Raw genomic sequence first — 7,774 nt, forward strand, 5'->3', positions numbered from 1 at the left:
AAAGGCAGGAGACTTGAGAATCTTAGTAGAAAAGTACAATTAAAGAGCAGGGTGGGGTGGACCGGGCGGGACAATCGATTTTGTTTTGGGGGGGGGTCCTCATCCTCCCCATTTAGAAAGCTCTTGGGCAAATATAGTACAAGTTTGTATATTGGGTCGATCAGGGCATTGCAAACCCAGAAAACAAACAACCGCGAAGAAATTGAGGCATTTGTTCAGTTGTCTGTGCAAATGGGTGTTTGGGAATGCTTGCAGTGTGAACTTTCTACCCATCACTTATGGAGGGAGTTGAAGGAGGGGAGGGAAGGGAGCGGCCCCAAGGGGGCCGCGTGGCGTGGACTGTGCCTTCTGGGGGAGGTGTCTCTGTATGGCGGAGCGTGGGGGTGGGAGGATGTCGCGTTTTGGGCGGAAGGAGTCTACGACGAACAGCAGGCTAATTGGCTTGAGACATTTTGCAAGCGCTGGAAAAGGTCGTTGAAGGAGTTCGCTGTACAGAGAGAAAGAGAAATCTTAAAAAAAAGAGTGCCGGGCATGCGCATAGAGAGGATGCCATATTGGAATGAGGCTGTAGTGGGAGCTGGAGGACCCGAGCGGGCGCGCTAGTGAGGCGGCGGGTAGAGAGCGAGTGAGCAAGGAGGGCGGGTGAGCGGGACCAGCGCCCACTCCTGTCTTACCCGGGGGCCTGGCTTCACTATCCTGGACAGGATAAACTTCATCAGGTAAGACGCCTCCCTAGTCACTGTCCCCTCGCCTAACCCGGCCCCCCGAGCAGATTTCTGGCCCGCAGGTTGAGTGCACCGAAAGGCATTTTTTTCCAGTTTAGTTTTTTTTTTTAAAGAAAAAAAAAAAAAAAAGGAAGCCCGAACCAGCCTAGGGGTGGAGGTGGGGGAGGCGGGGGGTTGGGGAGGAAGGAGGAGAAAACCCGAAGAGCAGAGGCTGGGGAGGAAATGAGCAGCACTTGAGCGACGAGCGAAGCCTCTAACTCCTCTCTGCGCTCTGGGTTGTCATTTTTTTTTCTTTCCCCACCCCCTTTCCCCTGGCTCCCTACTCTGAAAAGCCAGGCCTTGCGGGAGTCTGTCCGGAGTTGCAAAGTGACCTCGTCCTCCTCCGGGTGCAGCCTGTTCCCTCCCGCCGCCCACCTTCCTCGTTTGTGCACTCGTTTTAGCGACGCAGCCGCCTCTGCCACCTACCCCGCGTTCCCGCGTCTCCTCCGCTCTGGGGTCTTCCTCTTTTGGTGTGTATTGGGGGTTTGGGGGGGACTAGGGAGAAGAAGGTGGTGGTGGTAGAATTGTAAATCAGCAGGGGTGGGGTGGGGGCTGTTTCCAAAATCGCGCAGACATTTGGAATCGCCCGATTGGAAACATTTGCCTTGTGCAGCGGAATTGAAATTGTCAATAGTAGTTTCGGAGCGAGCTCTAGCAAGGGCGATCTTTTTGTTCATTTTTTGTTACCCTTTAAAGTAACATCCCGTCACTCGGGGCTTTCTTGTCTACACTCATCTTGTCTCTTTTCAGAATTACTAACCTAATCGAGCTCTGGAGTTTATTTATTTATTTTTATGTGCGTGTGTGTCTTGCTGAAATCCTCTTTTAAAAAAAAGCAACGGTAAGAACTGCTAGATGTATGTTTTGATTTTTGACTTGGAGCGGTTGAAAGAGATTAGACTCGGAAAGGGAGAACATGGGGTGTGGGAAGTGGTTGATTTGCAGTGGCCGGACACACGTCTTCAGCTCAGTCCATACTTGTGTTTTCTTGGAAGCGCTACAGCAGCGGGGAAGGAGTCTTTAGACACCGTACCAGTTCCAATATGGCGGGCTAAGGTGGCTTTTAAAAACTGAAAATAAAGGTTTTGAGGTGGGAAAAAACCCAACCAAAGTGGCCACGCCTTAGTTTCGACTCCTTTTGGTTACTCCAGGAGCTTCTTTAGCGAATTAAGTAGGAAAAAAGAGGAGAAGCTAGCTTTTCCAGATTTTTCCCCCGTGGTTTATCTGTATTTAGTCCATTGCTAGAGGGTCCAAGGTGGAGGGGTGTTACGGGCCGGGATGAGGGCAACCAAGCGCAACTGCCTCATGTGTGTGCTTGTGGAACCGTGCACAAGTCTGTATGTGCAGTCGCTAGGGTGTGTATTAAAGAGACCCCCATCCCCCCACGTCAGTGTGTGTGTGTGTGTGTGTGTGTGTGTGTGTCTCGGAACCAGACTCTACCACGTTCTGACATGACAAACTGCTGACACGAGGTGCAGAATCCACGAGGGCAGAGGGAATGATTAATTTCTCTCTTCTAGGGGTTGTATTTTCTTTTTTCCTCCGTGTTGTTGGATCTTGCGTGGAATAGGCGGAGCGAGGAGGTGCTTATTAAAAAAGACTAACTGCCCAGGGTACTCGGTGCAGTCGGGAGGGCTGCACGCAGTCAATGGGAATTTGTGTCCGGGGAGATTAGGTACGTGCCACGTTTAGGGATAGGCTCCTGTTTTCCTGCACTCCCTGCAAAGGTGGGAGGTTGGGGGCCTGGGGCCGAGGCTAGCAGACGGTGAGGAGCACGGACCTCCCAGTAAAAGGCTTACAAGGTCAACCTCAAGAGCTGCCAGGTCACTTTCGATTTTTCCGTTCTAGGGAAGGTGATGGATGGGGAGTGAATTTTAGGAAAAAATTGTCCCTAGCTCAGTTTAGAAACCAACCGGACTGCTGCGGGAGGGGTGTCCTCCATGAGTATGCGCTCTGGGCTAGGCTGTAGTCTTGTGGTGTGAAGGGAAGTTGGAGTGCAGGGGAAAGGTCTGCGTCCGACATCTGGATGGGTATGGGAGGGTCTAAGAGTGGAGTTTGGAGACAAAGATTGGAGCCACTCTAGGGGTTCTTAGGAAAGCTAGTAAACCCGGACCAGGAAAAAAAGCCACCCAGAATGCATGATCATAGTTGCCTCGCTGGGAACAGGGGTCCCCGATAGGGGTCGCCCGTGTCCACGACGCAGCCAAGGAGTAAGGTTTGCGCGGCGGGTTGAGCAGAAAAGAGCCTAGGAGAGTGGGCGTGAGCCACGCTCCAGGCGCTCGCGGACTCTGGTGAGGGCTGGTCTGGGAGGACATTCTTCCGCCAACGCCTGTGAAAGCGCAAGGCCAAGATCGAGGAGGCATTTATAAAGGATTAGATTAAAAAGCAGGACTAGCCAGGTCTGTAGTTACTGTAACAACGTGGTCACCTGGCAGTTGCAGGGACACAGAGGGTGATTTTATTGGGTTCCTCAGACTCCGCTAAGTAGGGTGGGGGCGTCCAGTCCGCTCGTGGTGTCAGGTGGGAGGGAGATGAGCTTTAGAGACTCCACCGCAGGTTATTTCTTCCCACCTGAGCGACTGTTGACAGGCGGGACAGGAAGCATTTCATCTTTCCAAGTAGAGCACGCGGCGCGTCCCCAGCACTCCCAGCCTGCGCGTCCCCGGGGATGGGGGTGGGGGTAGGGGAGGGCATTCGTGGGCTCTGTTGAAATAAGGATAAGTACAAAATCTGTGTTTGGTGTTTGTAAACTGCAGTTTTAACCATGGTTCCTTCCCCTCTTCCTCCTTGATGTTGCCGCTGATGAGGGCGTAGCTCATCCTAAGGCTTCAAAACCCACAATTTTGCACCGGTTCGGGCTATGGAATCTAGTATCCAGTTAATTCCAAAGAATATTCCACAGGATTGTCGCAGGGCCCAAGTATTCCTTTTTCATGGAAAGCGGCGAGAAGAGGGAGGAACTGAGGTGGTGTAAGCAACCAGCGCTGCACAGAGGAGACTTGGGGCACTCCAGTAGCTTTGCATAAAAAAATCCAAGGGAGATTCCGGGGAACCTGTGAGGAGCAGCGGCCGGTGCTCCTTCTTGATATCAGTGCAGCATCCTGGAGTACCGGAGACAATGCCAGGAAACCTGGTTCCCGAGACAGTTCCCAAACTTTTCAGTTTCACTTTTGGAATTTCAGGGATATGGAAGATTGTAGGGTTGTGTGGGATTCCCAGAAAGGCTAGCGACGTTCTTACACCTGTGGCTCACTCAGTTCCAGACTTCGGGTTCTCTCCTGTTAGCTCTATTTTTGCCCCATATGCCTGGTTACTGGCTGATTTGGGGCTCCTATCTGGATGCTAACTGGGAAGGGAAGGTCTTAGCCCCTGGTGGAAAGGAAGCTACTTTGGACCGGGGCTCACTGCCGTAGTAAATCATTGTCAGCGCCTCCCACTCTCACCTCTTCATCCTGGTACCATAGTCCAAGGACCAAATCTAACTACACCAAATGAATGCATTCAGGCTCCATCAGGTTTGAGGAAAGGGCTGCCTGTCTTTATGGGGAGTGATAGGGAATAGGGAGGGGGCTTTAGTGTTTTAAAGGAATGGTTGGCCAAGCTGTCTTTGGGACAAACTTCTTTGTTTTTCTCCATATTTACCCCTGAATTTGCGCTCTCTGAGACCCTCCAAACCACGAAGAAATGGCTTTTACATCTTTCCTGGCACATTCAATAGGCAGAAAAAAAGTTCACTACCCTAAGAGATCCCTTGTGCCACAGCAAAGTTCTACTGCTTGCAAGGGTCATTCCTAGGCCAGTGTCAAACATAGTGAGTAGGGATGGGTATCGGGCAGTCCTCATCTTAGAAGAAACAACACCAAGTACTCATTGCTCTGTACATACTAGCCTAGATCTGCTTCCGTGACACATTGAGTGTTTCCCATCTCCAGGTAGGGTGCCGAGACCATGAACCTCATACAGTCTGTTTGGCTGAGAGATAGTACAGATCGCATTTAAAAAAAATGATGGCCCTTTGTAGGTATAACTAGCTAGCTCCATGATTCTTGATATGGAAAAATAAAACAAAACCACAACACAAAACAAGATCCCCCCTTTTTTTTTATCACAAGCTCTGCTATGTTCATCAAATCCCTTTTCTGCCCACGCTGAGGTGACATTTTCTTTCTTTTTTTGTTCTTCATGTCAATAATACCCCCAAAGAACTCTGGGAAGAAATGGGAAGTGTTAGCAACATTGTTCTGAGCTGAGCCTAAATACATGTGATATATTTTACTTAATATAATATAATTTTGAATGTGAGTCAAGCAAAACCCCAAACTTTCTGAGCCCACATTTAAGTCTACAAGTTTGTTGTAGATATTAGAGTAAGAGTTCTATCTTTCTAAACATTTTATTTTGAGCAATCAATCAATCAATCAATCAATCAACCAATAAAAGCTCTACTGTGGGGTTTAAATGCCCTCAAGTCTGGTACAGTCAGTTTGTATAACACTTCTGTCTTTGCATTTCAGGATTTGGAACTTGTGTGTCTATGTAACAGTACAGCTCTCAAAAGGAAATTTATCTTGTCAGGAAGTGAAGCTCATAAAGATTTTTTTGTACCAAAGTAATATTGAGATTTGTAATTCAAATTTATGCTCCATTCCCAGCTCTTATATCCATATTGCTTCAAGAGCAACTTGCTGTCGCTGATCTACAATGGAAAGAAAATAGGGAAATTATACTTTTTCCATAACAAACTGGATGGTCAGCCTGTGTATTAAGTTTGATAACCCAGGAATGTCTGCCTAGTTTGTATATAAGGACAATTGTTGATAGGAAGAGACAGGGAAAATTCAGGAGGTCTGGTGCTTAGTTTCAGAGATGACTCTGTCTAGTTGTCTGACCTGGATGAATGTAGCTATCCTACGAGTTTGAGCCTTCTTGTCTACAAAAGAACCTTGGTCTGGAGTTTTACTCGGTGATGTCACTGTGTCACGAGGGACCAGAAACAAAGAGACAAAGTCCATGATGCCGGCTGTCTACGCTAACGTGCTCAAGCTATGCTTGAGCTTCACGTCCCCAAAGTGTAGTAAAACACGGCTGGCCTTAGGTGACAGTTGTGTGACATAAGGTCCGAGAGCAGCTGGTGAGCTGGAGGCCACCGTGCAGGGGTAAGTGCTGTTATTGTTCAGTGCTGGAAGAACCACCTGAGATCTTGCTTTCATTTCTGCTCGGGAAAGTAGTGCGGCCTGGGTTTCGGGAGGTCCCTTTGAACGCAAGTCATGAAGAAATGCCCGATTTGATTTGAGTCTGCTCATTCCCAGGTCTAAACGGGTCCCTTGCACTGTGTACCCTCCTATCCCAGACTTGATGGGGGTTGTTCAGACTGCATTGGATAATGACTGCAGTGTGTCTTGATGACTAGGGAATACTGGTAGCCAGGGAGAAAGTGTCCCCTGTCCCCTGGGAGACTTACAACTTTCTATCTGCAGTCTTTGGGTTTGGCCACTGGGCAGTCCATCCTTTGTAAGATCGGGACAGTTCCTTTTGTTACTTTGTGTGATTTATTTTTGTGTTCTGTGCATGGGTGTTTTGCCTGCATGTATGTCTGTGTACCGTGTGCATGAAGTCTGTGGAGGCCAGAAGCGGGGGTTGGATCCTCTGGAACTGGAGTACAGATGGTTTTCAGTCACCAAGTGGGTGCTGGGTATAGAAGCCCAGTTCTCTACAAGAGCCTCAGTGCTCTCTCAGTTGAGGAACCTTATCTCTCAGGTCCCGGGGCAGTCTTTAAGAAAAATAATTTCTTACTAAAGTAAATGTCGACTATATTTAAATCGGTCTAAAGACAGTATATAGGGTTGTGTGTTGTAAATTGAGACTCTGGAAAGAACTTGGAACTTAACAGGGAATATTGTTTATTCACAGTGTCAGTTCAACTTTCCTCTGCACAGATGCTGCCGTCATACTGACCACCTTGTCCAAGAGTGATGAGTTAATCGTGGTAATTCGCCACCATTGGTTGACGGTTAGCTGTTATACAAGATCCAAAAGCCTGTGCTCATCAGACTTTTCATCACTGTGGCACTATATCTGATGAGAGGAACGAAAGGGAAGGAGGGTGTGTTTCAGCTCACCCTTTCAAAGGTTTCTAGCTGTAACCCTCGACACCTCTCTTGGGATCTTGGTCAGACAAACTATCATGCTTGTGGGAGCATGGTGCAAAGGCTGTTTGCCTCGTGACATATATGATACATGATAAGTGTGTGTGTGTGAGGGCACAAGAGACAGCTTCCAAGATCATGACACCAGTAACATAATTTCTTCCACAAGGCCTTGTCTCCTGCTGTTTCCACAATCTCACCAAATAGCCCCCCCATTGAGAACCAACCCTTGAATATACGAGCCCCTTGTGGGGGCTGCAGTTTATATGCAGACCACACTACCACCAATAGGCTTTCCTTCTAGGATAAGATTGGCTGTTTTCCACACTGACTAAAGAAAAAGTATCTGTTGTGTTTTTCTGATCTTTTCTGAAAAAAAAAGACAAAAACAAAAGACAAAAACCAAACCAAACAAGCCATGAAATAGTTTAAAATAGAAATTGATAGAGCATTTGTAAAGTAATTTGTAAATTGTTATAACATTTGTAAAATAGAGCAAATATCGTCAGCATAGTGATTGGAGGACAATGGGATGAGACCAGTGTGAAGGTCTCTTCCTTTAAAGATCTCAGGACTTTTGTTTATTATTATTATTGCAAGTGTGCATTTGTGTGTGCGTGCATCTCTTTCTCTGTCTGTGTGTGCGCGTGCAAATGCACATGCACCTGTTGTGTGGAGATCAGAGAACTGCTTTGCAGAGTTAATGTAGCTTTCTCCTTTCCTCTGTGGGCTCCAGGGATCAAACTCAGGCTTGTGCAACAGGAGCTTTTGTCTGCTGAGCCATCTTGCCGGTGTGTGTGTATCTGAAATCCTACATGAAGTGTATTATTTAATCCCCTTCCCTTCCCTTCCCTTCCCTTCCCT

General features: G+C 47.9%; 1 protein-coding gene across 3 annotated transcripts in view; it reads left to right on the top strand.

The window, feature by feature from the left end:
* The first annotated feature begins 561 nt into the window (after positions 1-561).
* The window catches only part of Sfmbt2 (Scm like with four mbt domains 2), a 181,052-nt gene continuing 173,839 nt past the window's right edge, over positions 562-7,774 (top strand). For 2 of the 3 annotated variants that reach the window (XM_013349026.2, XM_026783078.1), the window contains exon 1: positions 562-719. The gene's annotated coding sequence lies outside the window, so the exon portion shown is untranslated. Of the gene's footprint in view, positions 720-1,001; positions 1,235-7,774 lie in introns of those variants that run through there. The other variant, XM_026783077.1, reaches the window with a different exon arrangement.

The sequence above is a fragment of the Microtus ochrogaster genome, chromosome 16, assembly GCF_000317375.1.
Source record: "Microtus ochrogaster isolate Prairie Vole_2 chromosome 16, MicOch1.0, whole genome shotgun sequence".
NCBI lineage: Eukaryota > Metazoa > Chordata > Mammalia > Rodentia > Cricetidae > Microtus > Microtus ochrogaster.